Source organism: Capsicum annuum, chromosome 5 (genome assembly GCF_002878395.1).
Source record: "Capsicum annuum cultivar UCD-10X-F1 chromosome 5, UCD10Xv1.1, whole genome shotgun sequence".
NCBI classification, from domain to species: Eukaryota; Viridiplantae; Streptophyta; class Magnoliopsida; order Solanales; family Solanaceae; genus Capsicum; species Capsicum annuum.
In genome coordinates, this window is record NC_061115.1 from 3,267,941 (window position 1) to 3,290,359 (window position 22,419).

The window sequence follows — 22,419 nt, forward strand, 5'->3', positions numbered from 1 at the left end:
GCATAGACATCCACTCCTCCAAACACTTAACACTCTATCCTAAACTCTTTAGAATACTCGCATTACACCTCTAATCATACAACTTACAACTTCACAAAATCTGTAAGACTATACTAAGGGCACATATTGCCTAACTATTTTTTTTTCTATCCAACTCTAAAGAGCACCACACAACAACTTCCTCAGACTTCTCCATACTAGAATTTCAAGAACACAACTATGTACGCAAAACACTTCTATGCATAAATGCTGAACTTTCCCTTTTTAGGTATACTCTGAAAGCATACAACTCGCAATCCCATGAGCATAAACAACGTCACTCCTTATCACATAAAAATCCACCCTCCACTACTTAACCTTCTAACATTATACCGTTTATCACATAAATTATATCATAAAATCTTGCCTAACGCCATACTACCAGGGGTACAACTTATTCCTATGTACTTATGCCCTTATCCACTTGATGATTCACCCACAATTCATCATTTTAATGCTAGCCCTCATATGCACATATACCTCACAATATATTACCACTTAAAATTTCCATCAATTATCAACCTAGGCTCTTTCACAAATCACATCAAGCCTGCTAATTCATTTCTATAAAACATACATCATTAATATTAAGATACTATTCTTATTACCACATTCTACATCTAAAATTCAAGACTACAGTCTAGAAAAGATCACATACTACCGATGAAGCATGCAACAAATTATACTAGTCCATCAAAGTGAGAAGTCAACCACAATTACTTCATTTCTAGATGCTACCCACAACCAAAACACCTTTATGACATTACTACTATACCTTAAAATCTACTACATACTTTCTCACAAGTAGTAATAGTTTACAACTACTAAAGAAAAGAAGGTTAAGGGGTAAGGTTACATAATAGACATGATCAACCTTAATCTTATATTATACCACAATACTATCTTATCTACATATTATAATTTCTCCCATCATACTTAATTACCCAAGCATACATTTAGACTTTCTTCAAATTCCACATAGAACATTGAGTCTATACTTGTAACTTATTGGCTAATCTAACCTTTTTCATTCACAGCCTATATGGAATTTCTGTAACCACAATAACTCTTCACTGTAGTATCCTTCCTTATCTCTTGAATAGATAATAATCACTGCCAAACACTTCCTTTATAGAATAACTTACAATCCATAAATATTACTATCACATTATTCTATTACCATAACATGGAAAATCATCCCTCAATCAACGGTTATACAAAGAAAAATATTTACTTACACCAAAGTCACCCTCACTCTGACTTTTAACCTTGTGACATCTTATCACTAACTTCTTGGTCCAATCTCACTACCAATATGTCATGACATTAACACTTTAACTTATACTACTATTCAGGTAGAAATACAATTCCAATATTCTGCTACACATCATTCTTCTTATGCAAGAAATTTGCAATATAAATTTTGAAAAGGAATGAATACACTTTATACCTCGAGCTGAAAAGCTCAATTTCATCAAAATCAAAGTTTACACTAGAATCAATAAACCTTGAAGTGCCAAAAGACTTTTCTCAAGTCCTTGCACAATTTTATAATCCTTTATGACTTAATCAGGGACCAAATCATTTATATTCTATGCTTCTACACTTGAATCTTCTCAATAATGAGACATATCTAAGAACATCAGAGTAAGGAAAGAGTTGAGAGGACTTTACTTTCATATGGGCAACACCATAGCACAAATTAGAGTACAAAAGAGGAACATTCTGACTCTATAGCATGAACTAGAACATAAAGAAAGAGTAACATTCCTAAATGCCTTGTAGCCTCCTGCATATAAGTGTGGCGTGCTATATACCCATCAATAGGATTCTACTCGAATCAATTTCACAAACACCCTGGGACCATGAATCGTGCTATGATACCAAGTTTATCATGACCCAAGCCAATTCCCTGGCCGTAACGAGCATCCCAAACCATGAAGGCCCGAATACCCTTCTATATTTGGTAATCATGTATAATATTCTGCTCTTCCACCTGCTGCATGTGGACTGACAGCTTGGAGTATATATCCCTATTCAGCATTGCTCCCTTGCATTTGAGCACTAAGTCATCTAAAAGACCAGACGTAAATTTCCTCATACGGGCTCTTATATTACCAGCCAACTTTGGGGAATAATGGGATAGCTGGTTGAATCTCAGAGTATATTCGTTGAAACTCATTTCTCCTTGCTTTAGATTCATAAACTCTTTAGCTTTGACCTCCCTCAACCCTAGAGGAAAGAATCGATCAAGGAAGGCTTCCACAAAATCACCCCATACTGTGGGCTCAACATTCTCACCCTTCGAATCTTCCCACTCACTATACCATTGATTCACAACTTTTTTAAGCTGATAAGATGCTAATTCCACCCCTTTCACCTCATCTACATATATTACCTAAAAAATCTTCTCCATTTTATCCACAAACTCCTGTGGATCCTTCTCTACCTTGGTGCCAGTAAACTTGGGCAGGTTCATCCTTATGAACTGACCAATCCGAGTACTTTCAGATGTGCCAGATATCGAACCTACATCTTCTGGCCGATGGGTCTAAGAGGCTACCAGTTGTGCAAGCATATAAATGGACTGCCTGAAATCAGCATTCAAAATATCCCTCTAAGAAAACTGGGATGGTTAACATTTGTCCTTGGGGCCCGAGGGGGACTGGTCGAGACTAGAGGTAGTTATGGAGTAGGTACAGGTTCTAGGGTGTGAGCTCTGTTATGGGTCTGCATCCCATAAGTTGGATGGAACTCTTCTGCTGGAACGCATGGTGATTTTCTAAAAGAAAGAAATCATTGATTAGGGGACATACAGATTCACAGCATGAACTAAATCACCAAGAATGAAAACATTCCTAAATGCCTAGTATACTCCTGCTTATAAGTATGGTGCGCTACACACTACTCGATGCGATTTCATAAATACCCAGGGACCATGAACCGTGCTCAGATACAAAGTTTGTCATGACCCAAGATGGGGCCCTAGCCGTAATAAACATCCCAAACCACGAAGGACTGAGATCCCTTCTAACTTGAAATCACACACCATTCATGCATAAAAATAAAATGTGGAAATAGATAACTGTGACACCCCAACGTCTTCTTAGCTAAGTTTCATCCATGAAAAGTCTAAGCATTATCTTCTAGAATGATCTAAATTATTTTTAATGTGGAATTTCCTAGATTTCAACCTTTCATTACATACATGACTGAGTTAGCTTTCCAACAATATAAGATTCATCCAAAATGAACCCTCGGTAAAGAAGTTATGAATAATTTAAAGTTCCAGTCGTAAACATCATCATTTTAGGGTTTAGCACGTCGTGGAGAGGGTCAAATTGACAATTGTCAAATTATATTGGTGCTCCACGATGATGGAGCATCATGGAAGCACCCGATTTCCCACTCATCGAATGCCATTGGACCACTGCGATTGTGGCGTATCGTGGTGGTACCCAAAATCAGGTTTTTAAGTGCAAATTTCCAGTTCCGTTCAGGAGTCATTTAGGATAAATTTGACTTTTCCCTTGCCTTTAAAACTGTCCAAAAAAAGGATTTAGGGTATGTTTGAGCAACTTAACCCTATTTTTATTAAAATCATCAAGAATCTTCTCTAGGGTTTCAAACAAGAACTTCAAGAAACCCAAGATTCATCCATGGGTTTTCAAAATCGATTGAAGATTCGAAATCCCCAGATCATAGGATTCAAGAAGCACCCACTAATTTCATAAATAGAGGTACGTGGGGTTGTCCTAAATTTCATGGGCATGTTTTCAAAAAGGAATTTATGTAAGACTTTAAATTTATACAAGTATATATATGTTTTTACAAATGGGAGTTTTCAATTGAAACAAATAACATGTTTTGATATATGATTTTGAAAGAACTATTGAGATATCATGGGGTTGTTCGTTTGAATGTATTTAAATGGTTGAATTGTGGACATATGACCTGAAATTTCAAAAGGGTGCGATGTACATGAGTTGTGAATTTTCTAAATTTCCCATGATAATATTTATGCCCCATATTATACTAGTGTTAAAACCATTGAGAGCATGAGTTTTGCAATTGATATGACATTACTCATAAATTATTAAACTTCTTGAATAATTGATTGTTGAGAACCATGGTGTATGTGTTTTAATGGTGTGAAATACATACATATGTGCATGTTGCAAATGGTATGAAAATCTAGAAAGTTGATGTGATATTGATGACTTGCAGGTCGGATATGGCGATACCCTGTAGAGTATGACATGTGATTGATTAAAATGAGTTTAATGCATTGATTTTATGAGATAGGTGGTTACCCAAACAAAGCACGAGCCAAATGACTCTACGTTGTAAACCGTGTTTGCCAACTAGGGAACTTGGTACCTTGCTGTGTGATCTTGTGTACCTGACATTATGTCATCCCAAATTGGGACTATGGTCAGGAGACCTGCTTTGTGATCTTGTGCACTACCATACTTGATTGGGTCGAGACACCCTACTGTGTGATCTTGTGTGTCTTTCCCTCACTTATACTCTAATCTCAATGGCAACCGAGATTTGACAGTTGGTGAAAATATGAAATTGTAGGGTGTACCACCTAGCTCAAATGTGTTGCCTTTTTGTTGAAAAATCATTATACTAAGCCCATGTATTTTTGAAATCATTTTGCAATAATTTGCTTTATATCATCTCTCATTTATTTTATATATAAATCTCTACTTTTTTTTGGATTATTCTGCGTACCAATACTTTATATTGACCCCCTTCCCTCCCAGGTTCGGAGGCACAGTCTAGGGGTCTAGAAAATCAGTAGATTCTTCAGATAGTTTTACAGAGACAAGTGGTGAGCCTTCTATATTCCGAAAGGCCTGATGTATGGCAGTTTATTTATCATTTAATAGTTTTGGGTCTACTGGGGGCCTTGTCCCAGTTTTCAGATAGTTGTTTGTTTTAGTCATATAGTAGAGATTTCGCAGATGGTTTTCAAATGCCGATAGATGTTGTGTGACATTATTTCCCATTATTGATTTCATTGGACTCATGAGCATGTTTCCGTAGTATTGTGAATCCTCCGCATTTCTTTTATCATATGAATTATGTGCATGATTACCAGATAGATAGGGGTGTTTCGAGCCTTTATGGTTCGGAATGCTCGTCACGGCCAGGGCCCCGATTCGGGTCATGACAATAACGAAACGGAATCATGGTCATGTTCTGATTTCAATTAAAAGAGGGAATAATAAAAACCCAACAACAACTAGACAATATCTGAACCCGTCGGCAAAATCTCTACTACATGATAAAATGATAACTCTCTGAAAACTGGGAAAAGGCCCCAGTAGACCCAAAATAAGATAAATGACATAGTTTTAAATAAATAGGCCTTTTGGAATAAAGAAAGCTCACAACTGCATAGATCATTTCTCTCTTCAAATTCTACTGCCTCAGAACCTGGAAGGTAGGGGGTCAATACATATGTACTCGTACATATAGAAAACCAAAATAATATATTTAAATATATATAAAATAGATGAGAGCAGATTTCAAAACATATGCATGATATAGTTCAAAACACATGGGCAGTTCTGGTATAGACATAAAATATTCAAGTCCGTGTAATTTTATTCTTTTTATTACTTCTGAGTTAGGTGGCACTCCCCTACAAGTCTGATATTCCACGGTCTATATTAAACCCGACATTGACTGGGTCAGGAATCCCCCAACCCGAGTTTGCCGCAAGGGTTGGAGTGTCTGAGTCTGATACTCCACAGGGAACTAGGCCAACGTAGAATAATATACCTGTATTGGCAAAACACAATTTTGGGCAATGATTTGTCTTAACTCGTGCCTTCTTCGGGGAACCACCTAACATCTCTTTATGCCTAATTTTAACCTTTTCTGAATATGTATCATTCTGAACTAAAAATCATGAAAGTCTGATTTCTATATTAGTCTGTGTCTATTATGGCATTTTATGATTTGATATAGTCATAACAAGACTTGCAAGTCATAATTCTGAGTCATTTTGTTTCATTAAAGGTTCTCACTTTCAAAACATGAAACTTAGACCATCATATTTCAAATAATGAATAAAGATACATTCTTCACTATATTTACCAACCATGCAGAAAATCACTCCTTTCAATCATTTCAACAAACACATGGTGGCCATGCAACTTTGGCAAAATCATGCAAATAAGTTCAACATTTATCAACATGAAAAACCGCTCTCATCAATTTAAAAATCACTATCAAAACATTCCACAATAATAAAGAACATTGATTTCCATGCTTCTAAATAACATTGTAAAATCAAGTGTTGCAACAAGAGAGGGAGCGTAAGTAGTCATGCTCTCAATTCAAATATCAACTCTAAACACAAACATGAATAAACATATAATTTCAAGTCAATTTAGAAAGGCCTAAAGACCAAAACAATATTCTCAAGGCTACTAAAACATGGTTATAATTGTGAATCTAAAACCCTTCCCTTAAAATAATGATTTCTTAATCCTTTGAATAATTAAAAGATTTTTCTATGCCATGTAACTTTTAAGAAAACCCCACGTACCTCAATTTAGGACTTTGATAGATGATTATTGAAGGCCTCGGTTATATGATTCTAATTCTCAAATCAATATCTAAAACCGACAGTGGAATCTTGAGATTTTTGGAAATTTAGGTTTAAACCCTAATGAGTGTTCTTGGTGGATTTTGAGAAAAATATTAGTAAAGTGGTGTTTTAGGAGTAAAATCCCATGTTTAAGATGAATAAGGGGTTGAAAATACCCAAAATACCCTTAATATTTTGGGGAAAAAATGAAAAATTGGCCCAGGGAGATAGTTAGGGCACCACCTTGGTTGGACACCGCGATAAGCAAGGCGCCGCCTTGCCTATCACGTTGCTCACTCCCAGGCAACGCGATGGTAGGGCTCCGTGGCCCAATCACGGAGGCTCACTATTTTGGGGCACCAAATGTGCCCTTACGCTCATCCATAAAATTTCAAAACTCACCCCGGATGTACTTTGGACTTTCCGCATCGCATATCAATAAAAAAATTAAGAAATGGAGGTCGGAAAGGTCAAAAATAAAATCCTCAAAGATTAGTAGCTCAAAATGAGACTAATTCCTTTTTGCACTTAAAAAAATTTTAATTCTTCAACTCTATAAGCAAGATACTACAAGATAACACTTGCACGACTTTTGTGGGGTGTTACAACTTGCGCCTAATCTTCGGACGCAGGTGTCGTTTGGAAAATTCCAGTAGCTTCTGTGCTACATCTGCAATGATATTACTATGCTTTAGTGTTACAGGGTCAGTGTTGTCTTCCCATTCTATTATGAGAATATAAAGTCCACCCTTCTATCTACCTATCCCCTTCACATTTCCATTGAAGAGATCCCGAAAGACATAAAAATCAGGATAGAATGAAACAAAGCAAGAGAGTTCCTTGGTTATATTAGCAAAAAATAACAGATTAAGACTGAAGTCTAGAACAAAAATAACATACTTGATCACATCATCTGCAAATATATAAGTCTCTCTATCACGACACGAGCTGGGGCCCTGGCCGCGACGAACATCCCGTACCATGAAGGCCCGGATGCCCTTTTCTATCTAGTAATCGTGAACACCATTCATATACAATAAAGAAAAATGTGGAAAAGTATTACAATGGAATCATGGTCAACTTTTATTTCAAACTACTCAATATTGAAATAAGTTCGTAAAGATCAACATCTAACACTTGTCTGCGAAATCTATACTAATTGAAAATAACCACTATCTAAAGACTAGGACAAGGCCCCCCAGTCAGACCATGAATCAAAATAAAATAATAATGACATATACATTAGGCCTTTTCGAATAAGAGAGGCTCACCAGCTGCAAACTTCTGACAAGTCAATCTACTGCTTAATGGGACCCCAGGACTGTGTATTAGAATCCTGAAATATAGGGGGTCAATACAGATGTATTGATACACAAAGCAACCAAAATAATGAATTTATACATATATAACATAGGTGAGAGAAAGTCATAAAATATTATGCATGAAATAGTTTCAAATACATGGGTCATTTTAAAAGATCTTAAAATAATTTTGACAATGTGATTTCATTCTTTGTATTACTTCTGAGCTAGATGGTACACCTTATATTTCAACAACCCCATGGGCTATTTGTACTACGCCCTTGAATCGGCAGCTAAGCCCTCAATTCAAGTCTTCCACAAGGATTAGGGTTTCAGCAAGGGGGGACATGCAAGATCACAAAGCAGGGTGTCATAATCTCCAATCAAGTCAACATATCATGGTAGTGAACAAGATCACAAAGCAGGGCTCCTAACCAATAATCCCAATTTGGGATGACATGAATCAAGGTACACAAGATCATAAAGAATGGTACCATAATCCTATGTCGTCAAATCACGGTTTCTAGCATAAAGTCTTTCAACTTGTACTTTCTTTGGGTAACCATCTATATAACACCCCGACATCTTCTTAGCTAAATTCTGTCCATAAAAATTTTAAGAATTAGCTTTTAGAATGATCTAAATTAATTTTCATTTGCAATTTTCTAGATTTCAACCTTTTATTACGTAGATGACTGAATTAGATTTTCAATAATATAAGATTCGTCCAAAACGGAACCTCGGTGAAGAAGTTATGAGTAATTTAAAATTTCAGTCGTAAACATCGTCATTTTGGTGTCTAGCGCGTCGCGGAGAGGGTCAAATTGACAATCATCAAATTCCAATGGGGATCCGTGATGGTGGCGCATTACGGAGGCACTCAATTTCTCACTCGTCTAATTCCAGTGGACCACCGCGATTGTGGCGCGTCGCGGTGGCACCCAAAATCGGGTTTCTAAGTTTAAATTTCCAGTTCTATTTAGGAGTCATTAAGGATAATTTTGACTTTTCCCAGCCTTTAAAATCGTACAAACAAAGGATTTAGGGTATGTTTGAGCAACTTAACCCTACTTTCATCATAATCATCAAGAATCCTCTCTAGAACTTCAAACAAGAACTTCAAGAAACTCAAGATTCAACCGTGGGTTTTCAAAATCGATTGAAGATTCGAAATCTCCGGATCATAGGCTTCAAGAAACACCCATTGTTTTCCTATTTTGAGGTAGGTGGGGGGTTTTCTAAAAATCTCATGGGCATAGAAATCATGATTTTAAGAAAGGGGTTTTCAGATTTATGAATACATTCATATTTTAGAAATCTTTACGGTATTTTTTGGTCTTTTGACCTTCCCCAAATTGATTTGAAATTATATATATATTTATGCGTATGTTTTATGATTTATGAATGAATTGAGATCCTGACTCACATGAATCCCTCTCTTGGTATGATTTTCCCAATTTTCTTATGATATAGACTATTTTGAATGTATCTTGAAAAGCATGATATAAAATATCTTGATTAATGCTACAAATTGATTTATGGTTTTGAATTCGAAAGAGAGTTTTGTGCATATTGATAAATGTTGAAAATATTTATATAATGAAAGAGTTCATGATTTTTCTAAAAGCACATGACCACCATATGTTTGAACAATCTCAGCATAGTTTTGACTTGTGTTCTCAGAACATGAAATTTTTATATAGTTTGCATGTTTGGGTGGTCTGAACTGTGTTTTAATGAAAGAATTATGCATGATGCATGATAGCTCAGAAATAGGACTTGCAAGTCTTGGTGTGACGACACTAATTCAGATTATGCCATGATAATTCAGAATAGATTTAATGCATGTTTGAAATCAGACTTTTCAGATGTTGAAACTAGAAACATGCATGATTTAGAATAGGATAAAATTGTGCATAAAGAGATTTTAGGTGATTCCCCGAAGAAGGCGTGATTATTAAACAACTCATCACCTAAAAATGTGATTTGTTGATCCGGGTTTATTTATTACGCTGCCTAGATCCCTGTGGCATATCAGATTCAGGAACTCCAACCCTTGCGGCACACTTGGATTGGGGGCTTCCCCGTCGAGTCAATGGACGATTCCATACCGCCTGTGGAATATCAGAATTGTAGGGGAGTGCCACCTAACTCAGAAGTAATATACAGATCAGAACTTCCATTGACAGAAAGGTTACATGTTTTGCAGAAATGTACCCATGTTTTTCGAAAGCCACTTGATGTATAATGTTTTGACAAAGTTGTTTCCCAAACTATTTTATTTACATATAAGCTTTATTTTGGATTTATTTGTGTACCAGTACATCTGTATTGACCCTCTCCCCCTCCTCCCTCCAGGTTCTAAGGCTCAGTCTAGGAGTCCAGAAAGGCAGTAGATTCGTCAGACAGAGTTGCAATGATTAGTTGGTGAGCCTTATCTATTCTAGAAGGCCCGTCTTTCAGATTATGTCCCTTATTATCGTTTTGGTCTACTGGTAGCCTTGTCCCAGTTTTCAGACAGTTGTTAGATTTTCCTATAGTAGAGATTTTGCAGAATGAGTTAGATGTTATTAGATGTAGTTCGTTTTCAATTTTCATACTTATGATGAATTCTAAATTGACCATGTTTTCGTAGCAGATTATGTTTCCGCATCTTCTTTATTTATATAAATGTGTGCATGCTTACTAGGAGAGGGACGTTTCAGGCCCTCAGGGTTTAAGATGTCCGTCACGGCCAGGCCCTAGTTCGGGTTGTGATAATCTAACTCTCTTTAAGTCCATTTTTAACCTTTTTTAAACATGCAACTTTCTAAATTCAAAATCTGAAAATCTGAGTGAATCTGATTTCTATTCAATTCTGTGTCTGTCATGGCATTGTCTGATTTGGTATCGTCATACCAAGTCTTTCAAGTCATGTTTCTGAGCCATAAAATATCATATAAAAGTTTTATCTTTCAAACACAAAGTTTAGACCACCATACTTCAAATAATTCAAGAAGATTCATTCTTCCAAAACATTTATCAAATTATTCAAAGATCATTCTTTTCAATCATTTCAAAAAACATGTGGTGGTCATGTATTCTTGGTAAATCATGCAATTGTTTCATTATATATATGTATATATATTCAACATTTATCAACATGTAAACTATCACGACCCGAACCGGGGGCCTGGCCGTGACGAACATCCCGAGCCATGAAGGCCAGGACACCCTATCCTGTCTGGTAATCATGCACAACATTCATATAATAAAAGAAGATGCGGAAATACATTCTAATATGGAAACATGGTCATATTCTAGATTCAGTTTAAACAATGAGGAATAAAATCCAATACCAACTAACAACATCTAAAAACCGTCTGCAAAATCTCTACTACATGATCAAATAACAACTGTCTAAAAACTGGGACAAGGCCCCCAGTAGACCAAAACCATAATAAATAATAACTGTCTGGAAGAAACTAGGCCTTCTGAAATATAGAAGGCTCACCAACTGGTACTCTTCACTTCTGTCTGATGAAATCTACTGCTTATCAGGACTCCTAGATTATGCCTCAGAACCTGGAGGGAGGGGGTCAATACAGATGTACTGGTACGCAAAGTAATCCAAAATAAAGCTTGTATATATAAAAAAAATAATAGAGAGCAATTTGGTCAAAACATCATACATAAAGTGGTTTTCAAAATACATAGGCACCTTTCTGAAAATCATAAATCATTCTTGACAATGTTGTTTCTGGTCTTCGTATTAATTCTGAGTTAGGTGGTACACCCCGACAAGTCTAAAATACCACGGGCTATATGAAATCCGTCATTGACTCGACGGAAAAGTCTCCAACCCGAGTGTGCCTCAAGGGTTGGAGTTTCTAATTCTGATACGGCACTAGGACAGCATAATATAATATACTCGGATCAACAAATCACGGTTTCGGGCAATGAGTTGTCTGAACTCATGCCTTCTTCGGGGAACCACCTAAGATCTCTTTATGCCCAATGTTATCCTGTTCTGAATCATGCATTTTTTTCTAGTTTCAACATCTGAAAAGTTTGATTTCAAACATGCATTCTATTTTGTTCTGAATTATCATGGCATAATCTGAATTGGTGTCGTCACACCAAGACTTGAAAGTCCTATTTCTGAGCCATAATGCATCATGCATAATTCTTTCATTAAAACATAGTTCAGACCACCCAAACATGCAAACAGTATAAGAGATTTCATCTTCCGAAAGCATAAGTCAAAACTATGCAAGAACTTTTCAAACATAAGGCGGTCATGTGATTTTGGCAAAATCCATGCACTCTTTCATTATATGTATTTTCAAAAAATTTCAATAGAAACAAGTCTCTCTTTGGAATTCAAAATTCATAACCAAATCATTCATAAATTAAGACACTTCGTAACATGCTTTTCAAGATGCATTTCAAAAACAACCTATATCATATGATAAGTAAGGAAAATCATAACAACAGAGGGATTTTCACATGAATCATGCTCTCAATTCAATCATCAACATTAAAACATGTACATATATACATATATCAATTCAAATAAATTTGGGGAAGGCCTAAAGACCAAAACAATACCATCAAAACTTCTAAAACATGATTGTATTTACAAATCCTAAATCCTTTTCATAAAAATATGATTTCTATGCCCATGAGATTTTTAAGAAAACCCCGCATACCTTAAATTAGAAGCTTTTGAATGAACTCTAGCTTTTGGGATTCTATACGTACAATTGATGGGTGACTCTTGTAGCCATCGCAATGGAGATTTTGAATCTTGAAGAATTAAGAGAAACCCACGGTTGAATCTTGAGTTATCTGGGTTTTTAGTTTGAAACCCTAGAGAGTGTTCTTGGGTAATTTGGGTGAATAGAATCATAGTTTGGTGTTTCGGGAGTTTAATATCGTGTTATAGCTGGATAAGTGGTGGAAGATACCCATTTTGTCCTTAAAAATGCGGAAACAGAATCTGAAAATTTGGAGCGTTCGATAGGGCGTGTGTCGCACACTTATCGCATGATGCTACTGTCTCAGTCACTAAAATGGCCATAACTTTTTGCTCGGGTATCGTATTTAGGAGAAATTGTATCGTTGGAAAGCTTATTCGAAGAATTTTCATTTGATATATAATAGGCCTCTAATTCATCATATACTAGGAGTTATGGTCGATGGAAGTTGACCCAAGTTTAAATATCTAGTAAAACTTATTCGGTAGAAATGTTTTCAACTCGTCTTAGAGTTAGAGGATTTTTGTGAACTCAATTCATATTAAAAGGTATTTTTACACTATAGGATTGAACACCACACATATATTAACAAGGAATCATCTAGTTCTGGTCTATACGTATAAGGACGACGGTCTTGATTCTAGCCCGAAAGTACGGGGTGTTACAAAAATCCTCTTCTCATCAATTTAAAATCAATCTTAAATCGTTCAACAATAGTCAAGAACATTGATACCATGCTTCTAAATAATATTCTAAAATCAAGAGGTGTTACAACACGAGAGGAAACATAAATAATATTTCTCTCAATTCAATTAACAACTTAAACACATACATACATATATAAGATTATAAATCAATTTGGGGGAAAGGCCTCAAGACCAAATCAATATCATCAAAAGCTTTAAAAGCATAAATCTAATTATAAGTCCAAAATACCTTTAGGTAAATTCATGATTTCTAAATATTTAACATGATTAAGAAGAATTTACCATGCCCATGTAGATTTAGGAAAATCCACGTACCTTAGATTATTTAGTTTGAAAGATGGAACTCGGATCTTGACCCTTTTCTTGGAATTCTTGATCTTAGGGATGAGTTCTTGATCTTTGGGGAAAGGATTAGGGTTGTATTTTTGAGAGGAATTGATTAGTTTGTGATGTATATTGCCCAAATACTTATTTTATTTCGTGTTTTGGCTGAGGTGAGATGAGCAAAAAGACGAAAATACCCCTAAAGAAACAAAAAAGGTCGCAGCTGTCCCTTAGTTGAGAGGTTGATATGCTGATGTAAATTGGACATAACTTTTTACTCCGATGTTGGATTTGGACGAAATTAGTTGTGTTAGAAAGAGAACTCAAATAAATTTCATTTTATATATAGCATGCCAGCCAGTTTTCTATATAACAGAATTCATGGTCGATGAAAATTGACCCAAGTTGAAGTGTCCACTAAAAAGTAATCGATAGAATTGTTTTCAACTCGTCTTAGAGTTAGGAGATTCTTGTGACCTCAATTCATATTCAAAGGTTTTAATACACTATAGGAGTGATCACCACACATACATTAACAAGGAATAATTTAGTTCGGGCTTATACACATAGGAACAATGATCTAAATTCTAGCCCGAAATTACGGGGTGTTACATTATCCACTCCCTTGGGATCATTCGTCCCCGAATGATGGGTTGGGACTTTTGAAGCTCTAAAATTTTAGAATAAAGAGCGTAACCGCATTGAATATTTTTCCTCAACAAAATATGTGAAGGCAGTCAACGAGATTTATGATATCCCCTAGGGAAACGTGTAAGCACGAAACATGTGATAACGAAACTTAATGTCGACATGATCTTGGCATGTGTTTTATAGCACAAGATCAAAACATTGTAAGACATTAATTTTTTTTTATAATAATCTTCGGCCTGATTAAGATTGGTTCAAGACATTGGATGAGATTCTCGTGGGACATAAGAATATTAACATTCTCCAGCTTACAAGATACAATGAAAAGACTAAAACTTGAAGACACTATTTGTCTACGCCCCAAACAATAACTTACATGCCTCATCGCTCCCAACTTACAATTCTCCCCATACACATCTACCCTCACGAATTTGATTCCCACTACAATATACTTCTATGTCAAAGCCTCACTCGAGGGAAGAAGGTGTTAACTTAAGCTACGGGACCCTGTACTCTATATCTTATCCAGAAATCATCTCACCTCATCACTATAATCCAATAAACTAAGTCCTAACTTTAACTCAAGGAAAACTAACAACATATTTTTCATTTGAATTGGATTATGAAATAGCTTCATCCAAATTACGGTTTGAGGGGAAAAAGCTTGAAGATTGCAAAAGGACCTGCCTGAGACACTGTAAAGCTGTGGTTTTGAGAGATGACTCGGATGGGGCTAGAAGTGGGGGCTGCTTATTAATGAATGAGGTCTTTTCTCTCATAGATGAGGAAAGAACGGACAAGAGAGTATTTCTTAAGGTGCAGAATTCCTCAAAAGCGCAGAAACAGTCTGGAATCATTTCTGGAGGGGAAAAAAAATCAAGATCTCACATAGTGATAATAAGATCTACTCCTGTAGCTTTCTTTGGGATAATTATAAGTATCACTGCTTGCTATGTTCTTTTCAAAAAGATGACACGCGATTCCAGAAAGTCGGGGGATTTTTTGGATCTCGAACCAATCTTACCGTGAATGCTAACTTGGTTCACTTACAATGAATTAAAATAATAACAGAAGATTTCAGCAGAAAGCTGGGGAAAGGAAGATTTGGCGCTGTATATGAAGGAACAATGAGTAATGGCATCAAAATAGCTGTAAAGCGTCTAGATGGTATAGGTCATGTGATGGAGTCATTCCTAACAGAAGTAAAGATAGTCTGTGGCATTCACCACGTCAACCTGGTAGAACTCATTGGATTTTATGCTGAAAAAAAAACAAAGGCTTTTGATCTATGAACACATGGTAAATGATCACTAGATAAGTGGATTTATAATAAGAATCAAGAAAATGGGCTTACATAGCATACAAGGCGAAGGATAATAACAGATATTGCCAACGGATTAGCTTATCTTCATGGCGAATGCAGCCAGAAGATAGTTCATTTGGATATCAAACCACAACGTCCTGCCAGATCAAAATTTCAATGCTAAGATTCTGATTTTTGGGATGTCAAATCTTATTGTAACAGACAAAAGCAAAATTGAAACTAGAATGAGAGGGTCAAGAGGATATTTAGCCCCTGAATGGTTGAACTCAGTAATCACTAAGAAAGTGTACGTGTATGCCTTTGGTATTGTGCTCTTGGAAGTTCTCTGTGGGCGGAAAAATTTAGACCCATACCAGGCTTATGAAGATGTCCATTTGCTAACTGTTTTTGAAAGAAAAGCAGATCAACAACAACTCATGGATATGGTTGACAAAAACAATGAGGAAATGCAGATGCACAAAGAAGCAGTGACAGAAATGATGAGCACCGCTGCGTGGTGTCTACAGGGCAATTTCACCAAGAGGCCTTCCATGTCATTGGTGGTTAAGGCATTGGAAGGTTTGGTGTCTGTTGAAACCAACTTGTATTACGATTTCACTAGCCTACCTGAGGTTCGAGCTGGCAACCAACAGAGAAGCCACTGACAGTTCAATATTGCCTTCAGTATTACATCGAGTCTAATCCACCTAAGTTTTACTATGCTTCAAGTTCTCCGGATAGTATTCATTTCAGTTTTGATGGTCAAACACTTACTGCTCTGCACGAATCTCTTACATCACCAGCTCAATTCATAAAGCTTCAGCCTGATGGGAATTTACGGGTATACCAATGGGATGAGAAAGTACTTAGATTGGAAGTCATATCTGATCTTTCCCTTTCATATGGAGGGAACTGTGGGTATCCAACTGTCTGTGGAAGAGATGGCATTTGTACTGTGGATGGGCGATATAGTTTCCCGCCAGAGGAAAATTTTTTCATGCCATCAGATGAGAGAAAAAGGAAAAAAAATGTAGGATGTTCACAGGTGACATCCATTAACTTCAACTCTTCGCAGAATCATAGTTTCATATAGCTCAGGAATACCACATATTGGAGAACTGAGGGACATTATTGCTTCTTGTTGTGAGGTCGAAATATGACATGAGTTACATAGAAAGCTCAAACCATTAGGTACAAGCAAGACCTAAATACATAAGACATAGATAGATGTCCATTTAAATCGAAGTAGGAGGAGCTTGCTTGAATAGGAATAGGAAATGGTTTATCATACTTCTTACTTGAAACTTGACACCACAAGAAACTTCAGAAACTGCTGCAATCTATCATCTCCCCCTTTCAGAAACACTAATCGTAATTACTTACAACTCCCAAAGTCATCAACTTACAACTAACATTTCCATGGGCATAGACACCCACACTTTTAAGCCCTTAATACTCCATCTTCAATTTCTTAGAATACTATTGTTACTCCTTTAATCACATGACTTACAACTTAACAAAAGCTGTAAACTATACCAAGGTGTGCATTGCCTACCTATATCTCCACAATTCAACTATAAAGAACACCATACAACAACTTTCCCGACTTCTCCATACTACAGTATTCAAGAACAAAATCTAGGCACACGTGACACCCGTACACATCACCTTATCTAACAACATATACCTCTGGGTTTAACTTATTCTAATCCACCCACGCTCTTATCCACTTAATGATTCAACAACAATTCATCGTTATAACACTAGTCTCATGAATATATACATATCATAATTACCACTTAAACTTTCCATAAATTATCAACTTAGGTTTTTTCACAAATCACATCAAGCCCACTAATTCATTCCCACAAAACAAACATCATTAATCTTAAGCTACTATTTTTACCATCACATTCTACATCTAAAGTTCAAGCCTATAGTCTAGCATCAATCATCTACCGCCGATGAAGCATGTAACATAATATTCTAGTCCATCAAATTGGAAATTCAATCCAAAAAATACTTCATTTCATTTAACTACGACCTAGAATCACTTCCCCTCCAAGACATTACTACTACACCTCAAAATCTACTACATACTTTCTCACAAGCAGTGCTAGTTTACAACTGCTAGAGGAAAGACAATCAAAGGGGTAAGGTCACATAATAAGGATGGTCGATCTCAATCTTATAATTCAACCCATTTCAATCTTATCAACATATTCTAATTTCTCACATCATATTTACTTATTCATGTATACATTCTCACTATCACCAAATTCCAGAAACACCAATGAATCTCTATCCATAACCTATTGACTAGTCTACCTTTTTTCATTCACAATCTATAAATGATTTCTATAACCACCATAACTATCCACTTTGAGTTCCTTCTCTATTTTCAACTAATAATAATCATAACCAGTCACTTCCTTCACAAACTACCATACAATCTCCAAATATTGCCACACATTAGTCTATCACTATAAAATGGCAAACCATCCCTCAATCAATGGTTATACAACTAAAACTATTTATTTACACAAAATTCACCCTCACTCTGACTTCTAGCCTTGTGACTTCATATCATCAACTTCTTGATCCATTTCACTACCAATAGATCATGACACTTTATTAATTTCTACTACTAGGGTGGAAATATAGTTCCGATATTTTGCTATACATCATTACCCTTATGCATGATATCCGCAACAAGAATTTTGAAAGGGGATAGTATAGACTTTGAATCTCAGGCTGAAAAGAACGATTTCATCAGAATAAAAGCATACACTCAAATCAATACAAGTTGAAGCACTAATGGACTCCTCCCAAGTCCTTATGCAGTCTCACAACTTTACGAATGACTCAATAAGAGAAAACCACATCGTTGGGGGAGCTAGACTCTTAGACTTGTATCGCCTCAATAGTCAGGCATGACCCATGAAATTAGAACAAGGAATGAATTTATATAACTCTCTCATGGACAACTCTACAGCACGAACTAGAGTATGAAAGAATAAGAAACAACTCCTAAATGTCTGGTAGCCTCCTGATTATAAGTGTGGTGCACGACACACCCATAAGCAAGACTCTACTAGACACGATTTCGTAAATACTCTCGAAACATGAACTATGCTCTGATACCAAGTTTGTCACGACCCGAGCTGGGGCCCTGGCCGCAACAAGCATCTTGAACCATGAAGGCCCGGGCGCCCCTTTCTATCTGGAAATCGTGAACATCATTCATATAAAATAAAGAAAAATATGGAAAAGTATTACAATGAAATCATGGTCTACTTTTATTTCAATCTACTCAATACTAAAATAAGTTTGTAAAGATCAACATCTAACACTTGTCTGCGAAATCTCTACTAACTTAAAATAACCTCTGTTTGAAGACTGGGACAAGGCCCCCAGTCAGACCATGAATCAAAATAAAATAACAATGACATATACGTTAGGCCTTCCGAAATAAGGGAGGCTCACCAGCTGTAAGTGTCTGACAAGTCAATCTACTGCTTAACGGAACCCCGGGATTGTGTAGCAGAATCTTAAAATATAGGGGTCAATACAGATATACTGGTATGCAAAGCAATCCAAAATAATAAATTTACATATATAACATAGGTGAGAGAAAGTCATAAAACATTATGAATGAAATAGTTTAAAATACATGGGCCATTTCAAAAGATCTTAAAACAATCTTGTCAATGCGATTTCATTCTTTGTATTACTTCTGAGTTAGATGGTACACCCTACAATTCTACAATCTCATGGGTTATATGGAATCTTCCCTTGACTCGGCAACCAAGCCCCCAATTCAAGTCTGCCGCAAGGATTGGGGTGTCAGCAAGGGGGGATACACAAGATCATAAAGCAGGGTGTCATAATCCCCAATCAAGTCAACATGTTATAGTAGTCCAATTACACACAAGATCACAAAGAATGGTACCATAATCTCGTGTCGGCAAATCACGATTTCTAGCATAGAGTCTTTCAACTCGTACTTTCTTCGGGTAACCATCTAACTCTCTTTAAGCCCATTTTTAACCTTTTCTAAACATGCAACTTTCTGAATTCAAAATCTAAAAATTTGAGTGAAATCTGATTTCTATTCAATTCTGTGTCTGTCATGGCATTGACTGATTTGGGATCGTCATACCAAGACTTGCAAGTCATGTTTCTGAGCCATAAAATATCATATCACAGTTTTCTTCTTCAAAAAAATAAATTTTAGACCACCATACTTGAAATAATTCAAGAAGATTCATTCTTTCAAAACATTTATCAAATTATGCAAAGATCATTCTTTTCAATCATTTCAACAAACATGTGGTGGTCATGTATTCTTGAAAAAGCATACAATTATTTCATTATATATATATATATATATAAATTCAGTATTTATCAATATGTAAAAAAACCCTCTCATTAATTTAAAATCAATCTTAAATTGTTCAACAATATTTAAGAACATTGATATCATACTTCTAAATAATATTCTAAAATCAAGAGGTGTTGCAACATGAGAGGGAACGTAAATAATCATGCGCTCAATTCACTTAACAACTTAAGCACATACATACATATATAAGATTATAAATGAATTTGGGGGAAAGGCCTCAAGACGAAATCAATATCATCAAAAGCTTTAAAAGCATAAATCTAATTATAAATCCAAAATCCCTTTTTGTAAATTCATGATTTCTAAACCTTTAACATTATTAAGAAGAATTTACCATGCCCATGTAGATTTAGGAAAACCCACATACCTTAGATTATTTAGTTTGAAAGATGGAACCTAGATTTTGATCCTTTTCTTGGAATTCTTAATCTTAGGGATGGGTTCTTGATCTTTGGGGAAAGGATTAGGGTTGTATTTTCGAGAGGAATTGGTTAGTTTTTGATGTATTTTTCCCAAATACTGATTTTATTTCGTGTTTTGGCTGAGGTTAGACGAATGAAAAGACGAAAATACCCCTAAGGAAACAAAAAAGGTCGTAGCAGTCCCTTAGTTGACAGGATGATATGCAAAGTAAATTGGACATAACTTTTTATTCTGATGTTGGATTTGGACAAAATTAGTTGAATTGGAAATATAACTCAAATACCTTTCATTTGATATATAGAAGGCCACCCAGTTCACTATATAACAGAAGTTATGGTCGACAAAAGTTGATCCAAGTTGAAGTGTCCACTAAAACTTAATCGATAGAATTGTTTTTCAACTCGTCTTAGAGTTAGGAGATTCTTGTGACCTCCATTCATATTCAAAGGTTTTCTCACACTCTACGAGTAATCACTATACATACATTAACAAGAAATAATGTTACACTCTCCAATATGAGAAATATGTACTTCATCACCAATAGGAAGGTGTAATTTGTCCTTGTGACTTAGAACTAAGCGTTTACTATCTCTGAACATGTGTCTATTTGTAGACACATGATGTGTATCCCCTGAATCCACAATCCAACAGTCAGAACAAGCTTTGGACAAAAAACAAGTGGTAATACCTATCATATTGACTTGTTTCATTTCCTTGGTATCCTTGTTCAACATGCTCATGATTTGAGTGTGTTCTTTATCTGTGAATGTGTGAGGTTTTACCAGTGATGCAGAACCCATATTATGACTGGAACCAACAACATCAATTTATCCTTCTACCACATTTGCAGTCTGAGAAAGCTTTCCAATTGTACTGGAATGGTTGTTACCACCACCATATGATGAATCGTTATTACCACCATCATATGACCTAGAGTTAGTAGCGATATAACCTTGTTTCTTCTTGTTCTTCCAATCAATAGGATAGCCTATCAATTTATAACAGTTCTCTTTGGTATGACCTGAGAGGTAACAAAAATCACACTTTCTGCCGTTGTAGTTTGCACTTCCCTGTCCATAACTATAAGTTCAATTCACCTGCATGGGAAGTTGTTCTGATCTATCACTCACTATAAGCATAAAGGATGAATGCTGGATCTCATCCTCTATAAGCATGGCATAAGCCTGATTGATAGTTAGAGTTATTCCTTTGAGTAAAATTTGTCTCCGAGCTTGATCATATGACTCATTTACTCCACTCAAAAATTTTAATAGTCTCAGCTGACACATGATCTAAATATTCCTTAGATTTGGGGCAATCATAGATAGAATTAGGAACTAACACATCATACTCACTCCATAAGCTTTTAAATTTGGTGAAATAAGCTGAAATTGAATCAGTACCTTGAGTTAGGATATTAATTTCATGATGCAACTGATAGAAACGTATAAGATTTACCTTGTCAAATCGTTCTTTTAGATCGTCCCTCTGCACAAGCATTTGTAGCATAGACAATGCCAGATAGCAAACTTTCACTAACAGTGTTCATGATCCAAGAGAGGACAATCGCATTGCATGTTTTCCATTGTTCATAAAGTTTCTCCCTGTACAAGTTCTTGCTACATGATCCAGTGACAAAACCATACTTCCTCTTGCCTAAGAGGGCAATTCGCATTGAACCATTCCACAAATTGTAATTTTATGATCTAGTTAGCTTGATGGGAACGAGTACAACACTAAAATTATCTAAAGTACCAATAAAAAGTGGATCACTTTGATCAATCTTAGATTCCATAGATGAACATATTGAACAACAAAATGAATTACAACTATGAAGAAGAAGAAGTAGAAAACAGAGATCACACAAATTCCCAAAAATTTGCAGAGAATAAGATGAGAAGTGATTTGAATTTTCTCAGT

At 35.9% G+C, this 22,419-nt stretch overlaps 1 pseudogene; it reads left to right on the forward strand.

Annotated features, from left to right (window-relative positions):
* LOC107871540 overlaps positions 1-16,434 on the forward strand; it is a 35,182-nt pseudogene extending 18,748 nt beyond the window's left edge.
* The last annotated feature ends 5,985 nt before the right edge of the window (positions 16,435-22,419 follow it).